Source organism: Cetorhinus maximus, chromosome 14 (assembly GCF_964194155.1).
Source record: "Cetorhinus maximus chromosome 14, sCetMax3.hap1.1, whole genome shotgun sequence".
NCBI classification, from domain to species: Eukaryota; Metazoa; Chordata; class Chondrichthyes; order Lamniformes; family Cetorhinidae; genus Cetorhinus; species Cetorhinus maximus.
In genome coordinates, this window is record NC_135892.1 from 78,883,146 (window position 1) to 78,896,997 (window position 13,852).

A 13,852-nucleotide genomic window follows, 5' to 3' on the forward strand; every position below is an offset into this window, starting at 1 on the left:
CTTTTTTGGAGCAGGAATCAGGCCTCGAGCATCTGCCATTTAGGCCACACCCACCATTTTAAAAAAGGGATTTAAATGGGCCTCACAGCTGTAAGCTCTAAGTCGGAGCTCCACAAAGTCATTGCTGCTGCTGAGCTCATGATCCCAGAATCTCATCTGCCCTGTTATACGGCATGCGGGATCTTGGGTTTTATAAGCAGGGGCATAGAGTACAAAGTTATGGAAGTTATGGTGAACTTAGAAAACATATTGGTTTGGCCTCAACTGGAGTTTGTGCCCAATTCTTAGTACCACATTTTAAGGTGGTATTAGAGAGAGCGCAGAAGAAATTTACAAGAAAGTTCGGTGGGGGGTGAAAGACTTCAGTCACGTGGACAGACTGGCGAAGCTGGGGCTGCACTCTCTCAGAGAAATGAAGGGAAGTGAGAGGAGATTTAAATCATCAGGGGTCTGGACAGAAAAAAGTGAGGGAAGCTGTCCCATTGGCTGAAGGGTGGGTCAAAAACCAGAGGGCACTTGAGTTAAGGTGAGTGGCACAAATACCAGAGGGGGCAATGACAAAAAATGTTTTTTTAAAATGCAGCGAGTAGTTAGATCTCTGCCAGAGGGCGTGTAGTGATGGCAGATGTAATTGTGGCTTTGAAAAAGGAATTGGATAATTATTTGAAGAAAAGAAAATTTGCACAGTTATGGGGAGTAGCTGAGTTCTTATAAAGAGCCGGCACAGACACGATGGACAGAGTTCTCCTTCTGTTCTGTAACCATTCTATGGTTCAAGTCTCCAAACCTTCCACTCAGTTTCAAAACAGTATATATTTGATAAAACCACATCATAACTCATTTTTTAAAATTCTAACACTCAGAATAGAAGAGGATTAACTATTTTAAAAATTAAAATATTTATTCATGACATTTAATCTAACAAAGGATGGGCAACCTGCAGACCAGCTGAGTATTTCCAGCACCCCACCCCCACTAGGGCTATCTGTACCTTGCTTGTCCTGCTTTCTACCCTTAATGTCACTTATTAGCACATTCCTTAGTTAATATCATCACCTTCAACACCTCTTTGTCCTTTTGTCTATCTCCACCTATCACTGGCCCTCTATCCAGTTCTCCCTGTCCCACCCCCCCTTAAACCAGCTTATATTTCACCTCTTTTCTATTTTTACTTAGCTCTGTTGAAGAGTCATACGGACTCGAAACGTTAACTGTGTTCCTCTCCGCAGATGCTGCCAGGCCTGCTGAGTTTTTCCAGGTATTTTTATTTTTGTTTTGGATTTCCAGCATCTGCAGTTTTTTGCTTTTATCTGCGTATTTCCAGCATGTTCTGTTTTTGTCTCAGACTTCCAGCAGGCACAGCACTTTGCTCTTGTACATATATTTTAAGAAAACGACTGAATAAATGATCAGCCTTGATTTTTAAAGTGGCATGAGGGCTATCAGGGCTAGGTGTTGCAAATTATGAACACACAAAGGCACGTAAATTACAACACAAAAGCAGGCCACATGGCTCAATCGGTCCAGGTCGTCATGTTCTAAACTCCATTGTCTAATCATGTTTACTAAATCTATTAGCATCCCCCTTCAACATCTAACAATCCTCTCCAATATTAAATGTTTCTGCAACAACCACCAGTGAGTTCTACAATCCCACAATTGAAGTCTGTCCTGCCCTCAGTTCTCAAGGCTACCAGAGCACTATCATTTGGATTTTAACCCAGCCGAGTTTGATGGAATGAAAATATCCTGCATGCTAGCTCCAAATCCAACATGAAATCAATTTGAGCACACTCAACACAACACACAGTGAGCAGAGACTCAATTGTCAAAAGTGGTCACAACTCAGCACTAAGTGCAGTTTGACAAAGGCAATGTCAATTTGTTGGTATAAACAAATCGATGTGTCATATTCCTTCAGTTGGAGACTCCTGAAGTTTCACTCAATGTGTCTGTAGGGTGCGGAGAGCAGGAAGCTTCATTCTTTCCCCAACCTTGTTGTCCCTGTTCTGGCAGTCGTTGGTGGGCTCACCAACTAGAAAAAAGTCGAATTATATTCTGGGTGAAATATTGAGTAAAAAGTAATTGAAATGCAAAATAAAACAAGCAAACATTCTTGCACCATAGCATGTTAACACACCAACACTTCAGAGATTTGATAGTTCAATCCCCGCATAAAGTGCAATTGTAACCATGATGTCTGAACTTCAAAGGCAAAAGTAGGATCTTGCTCTTTGAAATTCCTGTTGGCCCAATAACACGCAGCACCTGAACACTTCCAAGGGACTCCTTAATGCTTGTTCCTGCTTTCTAAAACCATGTAGTGATGTTGGTGAGATGGTTGGGGGGGAAAGAAAAGGTAGAAAAAGTAAAATAGATACAACAATAGACAACTGAGCCATGGAGGAACAGTTAGAACAGTGGACCAAAAGTTTAGCTGGAAAGAAATAGATTGTTGGTACATTTTTATGTTGCAGAAGATATGAAAAGCACCATCTAAATGCACATGCTCTCTCTCTCCTTCTAATATCATCTTTGGCTGTTAACGCTCAGTTCCACATGATAAGAATTGAGCAATCAAGGGATATTTGTTAATGGCGGTGACTGTTTCTTTGACACTTCAGTTGTTTGTATTTGTCAGGCTTTAGTTTTTCAAAGGCTATATATGATAAGCTTGAGTTAATTCCAGTGCAAACAGCCAAGATAGCTGACCTGGAAAAAACAAGGGTGTGGAACTAGAGTGCAACATGAAACTAATTGAGAAATTGCCCTAATACCACTGTTACCTAGTGTTAGAGAAAAGGTTGCTCACATTTAGTACAACTGCAGGTACTTGTGACCATATTAATTTCAAGCAGCACTTGCAAATGACATCGTGTGAGAGAGAGGGAGAGCGCGCGCGCTAGGGGGGGAGGGAGAGCGCGCGCGGGGAGCGCGCGCGAGCTGGAGAGAGCGCGCGAGCTAGAGAGAGAGCGCGCGAGCTAGAGAGAGAGAGCGCGAGCTAGAGAGAGAGAGCGCGAGCTGGAGAGAGCGCGCGAGCTGGAGAGAGCGCGCGAGCTGGAGAGAGCGCGCGAGCTGGAGAGAGCGCGCGAGCTGGAGAGAGCGCGCGAGCTGGAGAGAGCGCGCGAGCTGGAGAGAGCGCGCGAGCTGGAGAGAGCGCGCGAGCTGGAGAGAGCGCGCGAGCTGGAGAGAGCGCGCGAGCTGGAGAGAGCGCGCGAGCTGGAGAGAGCGCGCGAGCTGGAGAGAGCGCGCGAGCTGGAGAGAGCGCGCGAGCTGGAGAGCGCGCGCGAGCTGGAGAGAGCGCGCGAGCTGGAGAGCGCGCGCGAGCTGGAGAGAGCGCGCGAGCTGGAGAGAGCGCGCGAGCTGGAGAGAGCGCGCGAGCTGGAGAGCGCGCGCGAGCTAGAGAGAGCGCGCGAGCTAGAGAGAGCGCGCGAGCTAGAGAGAGCGCGCGAGCTAGAGAGAGAGAGAGCGAGCTAGAGAGAGAGCGAGCTAGAGAGAGAGAGAGAGCTAGAGAGAGAGAGAGAGCAAGCTAGAGAGAGAGAGCGAGCTAGAGAGAGAGAGCGAGCTAGAGAGAGAGAGCGAGCTAGAGAGAGAGAGCGAGCTAGAGAGAGAGAGCGAGCTAGAGAGAGAGAGCAAGCTAGAGAGAGAGAGCGAGCTAGAGAGAGAGAGCGAGCTAGAGAGAGAGAGCGAGCTAGAGAGAGCGAGCGAGCTAGAGAGAGAGAGAGAGAGCGAGCTAGAGAGAGAGAGAGAGCGAGCTAGAGAGAGAGAGAGAGCGAGCTAGAGAGAGAGAGAGAGCGAGCTAGAGAGAGAGAGAGAGCGAGCTAGAGAGAGAGAGAGAGCGAGCTAGAGTGAGAGAGAGAGAGCGAGCTAGAGAGAGAGAGAGAGAGAGCTAGAGAGAGAGAGAGAGCGAGCTAGAGAGAGAGAGAGCGAGCTAGAGAGAGAGAGAGCGAGCTGGAGAGAGAGAGAGCGAGCTAGAGAGAGAGAGCGAGCTAGAGAGAGAGAGAGCGAGCTAGAGAGAGAGAGCGAGCTAGAGAGAGAGAGAGCGAGCTAGAGAGAGAGAGAGCGAGCTAGAGAGAGAGAGAGCAAGCTAGAGAGAGCGAGCTAGAGAGAGAGAGCGAGCTAGAGAGCGCGAGCTAGAGAGAGAGAGCGAGCTAGAGAGAGAGAGCGAGCTAGAGAGAGAGAGCGAGCTAGAGAGAGAGAGCGAGCTAGAGAGAGAGAGCGAGCTAGAGAGAGAGAGCGAGCTAGAGAGAGAGAGCGAGCTAGAGAGAGAGAGCGAGCTAGAGAGAGAGAGAGAGCGAGCTAGAGAGAGAGAGAGAGCGAGCTAGAGAGAGAGAGAGAGCGAGCTAGAGAGAGAGAGCGAGCTAGAGAGAGAGAGCGAGCTAGAGAGAGAGAGAGCGAGCTAGAGAGAGAGAGAGAGCGAGCTAGAGAGAGCGAGCTAGAGAGAGAGAGAGCGAGCTAGAGAGAGAGAGCGAGCTAGAGAGAGAGAGAGCGAGCTAGAGAGAGCAAGGTAGAGAGAGAGAGAGCGCGAGGTAGAGAGAGAGAGCGACGTAGAGAGGGAGAGCGACGTAGAGAGGGAGAGCGACGTAGAGAGAGAGAGCGACGTAGAGAGGGAGAGCGACGTAGAGAGGGAGAGCGACGTAGAGAGAGAGCGACGTACGGAGAGAGAGCGACGTAGAGAGAGAGAGCGACGTAGAGAGAGAGAGCGACGTAGAGAGAGAGAGCGACGTAGAGAGAGAGAGCGACGTAGAGAGAGAGAGCGACGTAGAGAGAGAGAGCGACGTAGAGAGAGAGAGCGACGTAGAGAGAGAGAGCGACGTAGAGAGAGAGAGAGAGTGAGCTAGGGAGAGAGAGAGCGAGCTAGAGAGAGAGCGAGCGAGCTAGAGAGAGAGCGTGAGGTAGAGAGAGAGTGAGCTAGAAAGAGAGAGAGAGCGAGCTAGAAAGAGAGAGAGCGTGAGGTAGAGAGAGAGTGAGCTAGAAAGAGAGAGAGCGAGCGAGCTAGAGAGAGAGAGCGAGAGAGCTAGAGAGAGAGAGAGAGCTAGAGAGAGAGAGAGCTAGAGAGAGAGAGAGCGAGGTAGAGAGTGAGAGAGCGAGGTAGAGAGTGAGAGAGCGAGGTAGAGAGAGAGAGAGCGAGGTAGAGAGAGAGAGAGCGAGCTAGAGAGAGAGAGAGCGAGCTAGAGAGAGAGAGAGCGAGCTAGAGAGAGAGAGAGAGAGCTAGAGAGAGAGAGAGCGAGCTAGAGAGAGAGAGAGCGAGCTAGAGAGAGAGAGAGCGAGCTAGAGAGAGAGAGAGCTAGAGAGAGAGCGAGCTAGAGAGAGAGCGAGCTAGAGAGAGAGAGAGAGAGAGAGCTAGAGAGAGAGAGAGAGCTAGAGAGAGAGCGAGCGAGCGCGAGCTGGAGAGTGAAATTCTTGAAACCAAAAGCAGACATCATGCGCCACTGTTGTACTTTTGCCATACAAAACTGAGTGCACCTTCTACTGAAAGGCTTTTTCTATTGTTACATCATTTCTTTCTTAGCCTTGAAGTTCTTTGAAAAAAAATCATACTTCTGATCAAATACAGAAGGAAACCACCCTGACATAGGAAGCAGTTGCCATTTTAGTACACAGTTTAAAGCAACATATTGCTACATTAACTTAGTATTCAAAGACAATATTAACCACAGCAGTTAAAACTTGTTGCTTTCAGTTACAGTCCAGTTTTTTTTTTGGTTTAAAAATTAAATGTCACAAAGCACCAAGGAGAACAGGTCCGAAATGACAAGCTGACAGAGTAGCCAGGTGCTTCATCAGCATGGGAATGAAGACCAAAACAAAAAGGAACCTGTTGCCCAAAACACTGGCTTGACAACAGCTTCAGTGAAGGCCTAGAAGGTTGCCAGCTCAGGTGGTGCATAAATAGAAGAAAAAAAAATAAAAAATTTATAGCCCAAATATCCTCTAAATTGAATGCTGCTGAATGTTAAACAACTTGCATTTATAACACCTTTAATGTGGTAAAACATCACTGAAGTTTAACATCTTTCCACTTGTAAAATGGGTCGAGTGTTATCCACACAAGTTCACGAAACACTGTTTTTCCAAATATGTCACTTTAGATTTAACAAGTGTTAAGAGTTGCTGTCACCCACCCAAACTGTTTATTGGTGTAGAAAGAACAGTTCAAGTGCCCAAACTAGCTAAATTGGTTAACTACTCAAAACTGTCAGGTTTTACAGTTTTCAGAGATCAGAAAGCTTTACTGTAAACTTGCTGCATCCTGACAAGATCTATGGGAGTTAGAAATATACATGCATCGTGTTACATTTTTAAAAAAGGACAAAATGACTAAGTGAGTCCTTCCCCTGCTCTCAGATCTCAAATTTATCAGTTTCCTTTTGAAATGAGTTATTTCTATTATCTACTAAAGGAACAGTACAGCAGAAAATGGTGAAACATTACTCAAAGACTTCTGCTAATAGCAAATTAGAAAGCACCATTGGGCCATTTACACCACATAATAGCCTAGTGTTATTTACAGTATTCAATTTGTCATTTAGAAATTTATTTTAAAAAGAGATCCTTAGGAAAGTTTAATTATCTAATTTAAAGGCTGTTACATCCCTAAAAAAATCCTTTCTGGGAGGTCATAAAATAGTTATAGAGCAAACTTAGCTTCTTACAAATTTGGAAGTTGTTTGAAAAAAAAGCATACAATTTTAATCACATGTCCAATAGGCAATCAATGTGTGACAAAATTCAGTATTCACAGCAATTCATACTCAATGCTTCATTATCAAATTCTGGTAAATGCATTTCCTTCAGGAATTAATTGCTGTGTGGTCAGTAATAAATCATGGTTAACTAGGAAACTGTAAGTAGGACCTCACATCTAAATTCAAAGATTATTTTGAAGAAAACAACTCCCAATTCCTTTGAAATGGCCAAAGGGAATGTTGTGGTGTGTCTTATGCAGACACAAGGGAAACCTGAAAAGAACGAAGTGCTCGAATGTGCCTTTAAAAAATGATCACATCTCAATACATTCCAATTCTAGTGTTAAAAATTCAAATATTCATCCAATAACTCAAGTGGCTCAGCTTCTGCTTCCAGATTGGGAGGCCGAGTTTACTTGAGTTCTGCATCAATCCCTCAAATATGCCCAAGGCCCTGTGGGGCCAATTTATTAGTTCTTCACAGTCGCAAATAGCGCTGGACAAAGAAAAATCACTTTCATTTGGCTAGAAATGTTCCGAAACTGTATCGTCCCTATTATTTACAGCTGAAAAGACCAAATGTGTCACCTCCGCAATTACTCTTCAGATTATCATACTTGAGTCAAACAGCTAATCAGCTGAATTCCCAATTCCGGATGAGGGTTTGAGTCAAATTGCATTGCCTTGATGCCTCAAGGAATTTGTTCACAAAGCAGCGGACTAACTTGATACTTGGTTCAAACCCGAGACTATGGCCATCACCGCAATCTCAAGAAGTCTTCGTTGGGAGATTAAAATTGGCTTCAGGACCTCTAGATTTGGCAAAAAGAAAAAGCAGCCACGATTGATCTGGCTCATCCATTCAGCAACCTCTGCTAGAATTGCACTCAGGTGTTCACTGGGTGAGGGTAGGATCAAGCTCAATTGTGACACTCCCTTTATTTAATAGCTAAAGTCACTGGCAAAGCTGATACTGTTTTTTATTCATTCTCAGGACATGGACATTTCCAGTGAGGCAGGGGCTTATTTCCCATCCGAAACTGTCCTGAGGTGGTGGTGGGCCACCTTGAGCCCTGTAGTCTAGATCACGACAAGGAATAACGTGATGCAACTAAGTAGCTTGTTCGGCCTCCCCAGAGGGTGTTTGAGAGTCAACTGCAGTTATGGGACTGGAGTCACAAATGCCAGACTGTTTAAACTGGTTTCCTACCAAGGAGGACATTGTTCAACAATTCATTTTTACAATAATTCAACAGCTTCACAGTTCACGTTTTACGGAGATTATCTTTTTATTTCCAGATGTGAATTTTATTTTAACTGAACTTATTCTCAAACTGCACAATGGGGTTTGAATTCTTGTCCTCTGGATTATTAGTCTAGGACTCTGGATTACTCATCCAGTAACACTGCTATTTCAAACAAGTGTTCAAAATTGAACTGCACCGTGGAACTAAATTAAAACAAGTAATCAACTTCACCTGGTAAGAAGCATGCTCAGCCAAGCCAAGAAAAGTTCAGGATTTAAGCCCCATGACAGACTTCAGCACATGACCTAGATTGACACTTCCATGCAGCATTTGAGGAATACTGTCAAGTGTCGTCTTTCAGATGAAACGCTGATTTGCATTGCCTTTCAGACTCAATTTAACATAAAAGATCCTTTGGCACTATCTGAAGAGGAACATGGAGTTATTCTGGTGTCTTGTCCAATTGCCCTCGCACAGCCAACACCACCAAAACAAATGATCTGCTCTTTGTGGAGCCTTGGCATGCTCACATTGGCTGCCATGTTTACACTCCAGAAGTAATTCCTCGGCTTCCAATCACATTGGAAATCCTGAGGGAGTGGCATGGTGCTATGCAAATGCATGCTCTCCCCAGCACCCCCCCACCCCCACCCCACTCTCTCCCCACAACCACCACTCAACTGTCAGTGCCTGTAGCTGAATGCGGGAAAGGGAAAATCATTGAAAGAAAATGAGTCGCAGACCGAGGATGCACAACAAGAAACTAAGGTGGAGCATAACAACAAATAGAGAACACTGCTTGCCAAAGGAATGGATGGGGGGAGCTAACAAGGAGGCAAAGAAGAAAATAGGCTAAATTATCAGCAGCCTCACTAGAGTTTACTCACTATCTTGTTTTAAAACCAAGCACCTCAGTCAAAGAGAAACAAAATCCAGGCAACTGTAGCTCATTGTATATTTATTTTAAAAAGTAGCACTTAACACAAAACTAAATTTTCTTAACTCACTTAAAAATTATTTGTACATCTTTATTTTCACACAGGTTTAACAACTTGTATCCAGTACAAATGCAGACATTGGAATTTATAAACAATCCAAGTTAACTTGTCACATTGCAATGACAACTTCCCAACAGTGAAAGTCCTGCATCATGTTTGGCAGGACTGAAATTATAATTTGGCAAGTTTACATACAAGTTTCCATTATCAAAGTAGATACAGGAATTTATAATTGAATATTTAATAATGACAGAATACATCTTTCCAAAATGGGCAGTCATATGCATTGGCACACTGCAGGACCTTCTACGTCAGAAAAAAACATTATACCCTGTAAGTTCAAGTGCTGTTCTTTCCTAATTCCTATATTCAGAAATGAACAAAACTTATAAAATAAAATTTTAAAATAAAAGAAATATCTTCTTTCCACTTAGCTCTTGTTTGGCACCTCTGCTGCTTACCGGTGACCTAAGTATAATAATTTTAATAATATTTTTGTTTGTGATAAAGTAAGTTTATGGTAAGAGTATGGGTGGTTCTGTCTGTGTGATTTAATTACATTTGGAGTCAGGTGGACTGCAAGTTTGAAACTATGAAAAGAAGTTAGGTGTAGAAATGTACTTGAAATGCTATTGGGTAAACATGGATGCTGTCCTAGCATGTAAGGTGTGAAGGGAATTTGCATTTTTAGATAAGTGAAGGGATTGCCTGGATTTCAAAGGGATGTTAGTCTGTTTACAACTAGCCAGATAAGCAAGGCTAAGTGTGTTTATTTTTCCCAAAGGTTACTGACAAAATTGGCAAAGTTTATTATAGGAAAGGTACAATTCCAAAGACACATGGAGCAATGGATTTTACATATCAGACAGAAACATATATAAAAGGAGAATAAAAGGCTATGCTGGGGGTCATGTAAGATCTAACAGGAGTGTGTGAAGCAGGCTTCAAGAAGCCTTCACAGCCACTTCTTCATAAGTCAGCTGTGCCCAGTAGCTGAAGTTAGAGAAAGCCATTTGGAATTCCACTGTCGAGTGGGTACTGTGTTAAGTTGCTGGGGTTTTTTTTTTAAATCTAAAATTTATTTTGGACTGTTGCCTTAAAGGGGGTGTATAGTTGGGAGTCAGGTTAATTAGGAATTTTAGGATTTGTTATAGTATTAAGTAATTGTAGTTTTCTGTATGTGCTTGAAATCCTTTGTGTTAATAAATATTTTAATTTAATTTTTAAAATCTCTAGAGATCTTAGCGGGCTCATTGCTTCTAAATTCAGTGCACAGATCTTCTCATAATAAATATTAATTACAAAACCGTTGTGATAGCATGGTCAAATTTCCCTTGTGGATTTGGGGTCCACCTGGCACATATCATCTGCCACGTCATAACACAGCACTTCTCTCTTCTGCTTCCTCTGCTCACCGCTTCCCTCTCCTGGACTCTCACTAAGTGAGGATGCAGGCGAGGGCCAGTGAGTGGGAGAGAGTAGGTGAGCATGAAAGGCTGTTCCAAAATGGCGCCAATCGGGATTCTGCGACGCTACGTTAGTTCCATAGGACGTAGGAGCAGAAGCAGGCCATTCGGCTCAGCGAGTTTGCTCCGCCATTCAATGAGATCACGGTTGTTCTGATAATCCTCAATTCCACTTTCCTACCTTTTCCCCATAACCCTTGATTCCCTGATTAAAAATCTGTCTATTTCAGCCTTGAGTATACTTAACAACCCAGCCTCGATAGCCCTCTGCAGTAAAGAATTCCACAGATTCACTACCCTCTTGAGAAGCAATTCCTCCTCTCAGTCTTAAATGGGCAACCCAACTATGCAAATGCAGAAATGTCAATGCTAAGTGCGTAATACCTGCCCATTAAATCTGTGGCAGCAAAGCAGAATGACTCTGAATGAGGCAGCTTAAAGCAGAGACTTACTATAGTTTGCGTACAAATCTCTGTGCTATGATCAAAAGCATGGTCCACCACCACTAAATAACTGTCAGCCAATGTCAGCATAATCAATACCAAAGAGATAATGAATGCTTTACTTTTCTCCCAATCAGCGAATAACAATTAGTTGTGCATTTTCATATTGACATCCTTGCACAGCACACAGCAGAAAACAAAGTCACAATATAACACACAGGAATGAAGTGTTTGCAACAGCAGTGTTTTTACTGTTAAAACAGAAATAGGCTGCCCATGATTCTGAGCTAAATGCACAAGTTTTCCCCTCCCTCCCTGCTCCCCACAACATCCAATGGGTGTGCTGAAGTGAGAAGGCCAGGACAAACATGTACCCTACAACATTAGAGATGGGACAAGAATGGCCAAATCACCAATCAACAAAAGGTGCAAAACACAATGGAGAAAACAGAAAAGTTAACATTTTAGATATTAAATATTTTTACAGTCTAGACCAGGAATGTCAGGCTTCATGCCCATGTCTGCTACAACATGAGTTATATGTGCTTGCTCTCTCCCATTCCATTAAAACTCTTAACAGCAGAGCAGATTTACGAGGATATTGCCAGGAAAGGAGAATTTTTAACCATGAGGAAAAATTGGACATGCTGGAGCGGTTTTCTTTGCAATAGGTGGCGGCTGAGAGGAGACATAATTGAGCTGTATAAACTTGAAAAGTCCCAATGTACAACTGATAGGAAGGACCCATTTTCCTTAACTGAGGTGTAAATAATCAGGAAGTATAAATTTATGGTAATTTGCAGTATTAGGGAAAAGTTCAGGAGAAATATTTTCACCCAGAGGGCTAGGGGGCCTGAAACTCTCTGCCTCAAAGCGTGTTAGAGGCAAAAACCATCACTGTGTTTAAAATATACTTGGATAAGCACCTGAAGTGCCATACCATTGGGGGATAGAGGACAAGAGAACTAGAAAGTGAGATTAGGCTGTATCACTCTTCAGATGGCACAAATGTGATGGGCCAAATAGCATCCGTTTGTCAGAAATTGTCTTGGTTTCTCACCCCGACTTTTCCAAGTCACTCATGACATGTCAGAAATTAGCTAGATCCAAAACTGCTAAAGGCTTAAAACGATAGTGTTAATCCATCCTCCCAAACTCACAATCAAATTATTCACATTATTAACCATTAGTGGCATTTTCACTCATAGTTTTCTCAGCTTTGTTGAATTTAAAGCACAAACAGGCCTTTCAGAGAAACCGGTCTATGCTGCACATGAGCTTCCTCCCACCCTTCCTCCATCTAACCCCATCAGCACATAATTCTATTGCTTTGTCTCACACATTCTTATCTACAAACATATGAAATTGGAGAAGTAGACCATTCGGCCTGTCGAGGTGGCTCCACCATTCAATAAGACCTTGTCTGATCTGTTTGTATTACTATTTCCACATTCTCATCTACCCCAATAACCTTTGATTCCCTTGCCTAACAAGAATCTATCTACCTCTGCCTTAACAATATTCAATGACCCCCACCTCCGCCACCTTGTGAGGCAGAGAGCTCCAAAGTCGCACAACTCTCAAAAAAATTTCTCATCTGTCTGAAAAGGGCACCCCCTAATTTTAAAACAGCGTTCCCTAGTTCTGCACTCACCCATAAGAGGAAACATCCTTTCGACATCGACCTTGTCAAGGCCGTTCAGGATCTTGTATATTTCAATCAAATCACCCCTCACTCTTCTAAACTCCGGTGGAAACAAGCCCAGGCTGTCTAACCTTTCCTCAAAGGACAACCCACGAAATTTCCTCTGAACCGCCTCTAATGCATTAGCATCCTTCGTTAAATAAGGAGATCAAAACTGCGCACAGTATTAGACATGTGGTGTCACCAATGCCTTGTATAACTGAAGCATAACATGCTTATTTTTATGTTCAATTCCTCTCGTAATTAAGGTTAATGGAATGCTATCCTTCATTAATTGTTGTACTTGCATATAAATTTTTTTGTAACTCACACACAACACATAGATCCCTCTGCACCTCGGAATTCTGCAGTCGTTCTCCATTTAAGTAATACTCTGCTTTTTTATTCTTCCTGCCAAAGTGAACAATTTCACATTTTCCCACATTGTACTCCATCTGACAAATTTTTGCCCACTCACTCAGCTTACCTTTATCTGTCTGCAACCTCATGTCCTCTTCACAACATACTTTCCTACCCATCTTTGTGTCATCTGCAAATTTAGCTACCACGCCGTCGCTAACTCATTGATGTAAATTCTAAAGAGTTGAGGCCCAACACAGACCCCTGTGTAACTCTGCTCATTACATTCTGCCTATCAGAAAATGACCCATTTATGCCTATTCTGTTTTCTGCCAGCCAGCCAATCTTCTATCCATGCTAATATGTTACCGCCCCCTACCCATGAGCTTTTACTTTCCACAGTAACCTTTGATGTGGCAGCTTATCAGATGCCTTCCAGAAATCCAAGTGCAATACATCTACAGGCTCCCCTTTATCCACAAGTTATTCCTTCAAAGAACTCCAATAAATTGGTTAAACATGATTTCCCTTGTATAAAACCACACTGACTCTTCCCTATTACCTTCAGCTCTAAGTGCCCAGCTATAACCTCCTTAATGATTGATTCTAACACCTTCCACACAACACATGTCAAACTAACTGGCTTATAGTTTCCTGCATTCTGCCTCCCTCCCTTCTTGAATAGAGGAGCTATATTTGCTACTTTACAGTCTGATGGAACCTTTCCAGAATCTAGCCATTTTTGGAAAATTATCAATACATCTACCACCTCATCAGCCACCTCCTTTAAGACCTGAGGATGAAGTCCATCAGGACCTGGAGACTTGTCAACATGCAGCTCCAATAGTTTGCTCAGTACCGTTTCTCTAGTAATTGCAACTTCACCAATCTCCCTCCCACCACTTGATTTACAGCTATTACGGGAATGTTTTTTGTATCCTCTATAGTGAAGACAGAAGCAAAAT

At 43.3% G+C, this 13,852-nt stretch overlaps 1 long non-coding RNA gene across 2 annotated transcripts in view; it reads right to left on the reverse strand.

Annotated features, from left to right (window-relative positions):
- Positions 1-1,906: 1,906 nt before the first annotated feature.
- Positions 1,907-13,852, reverse strand: part of LOC144689760 (uncharacterized) — a 72,940-nt gene continuing 60,994 nt past the window's right edge. For both annotated transcript variants that reach the window (XR_013578701.1, XR_013578700.1), the window contains exon 4: positions 1,907-2,035. This is a non-coding gene — a long non-coding RNA (uncharacterized LOC144689760). The remainder of the gene's footprint in view (positions 2,036-13,852) is intronic.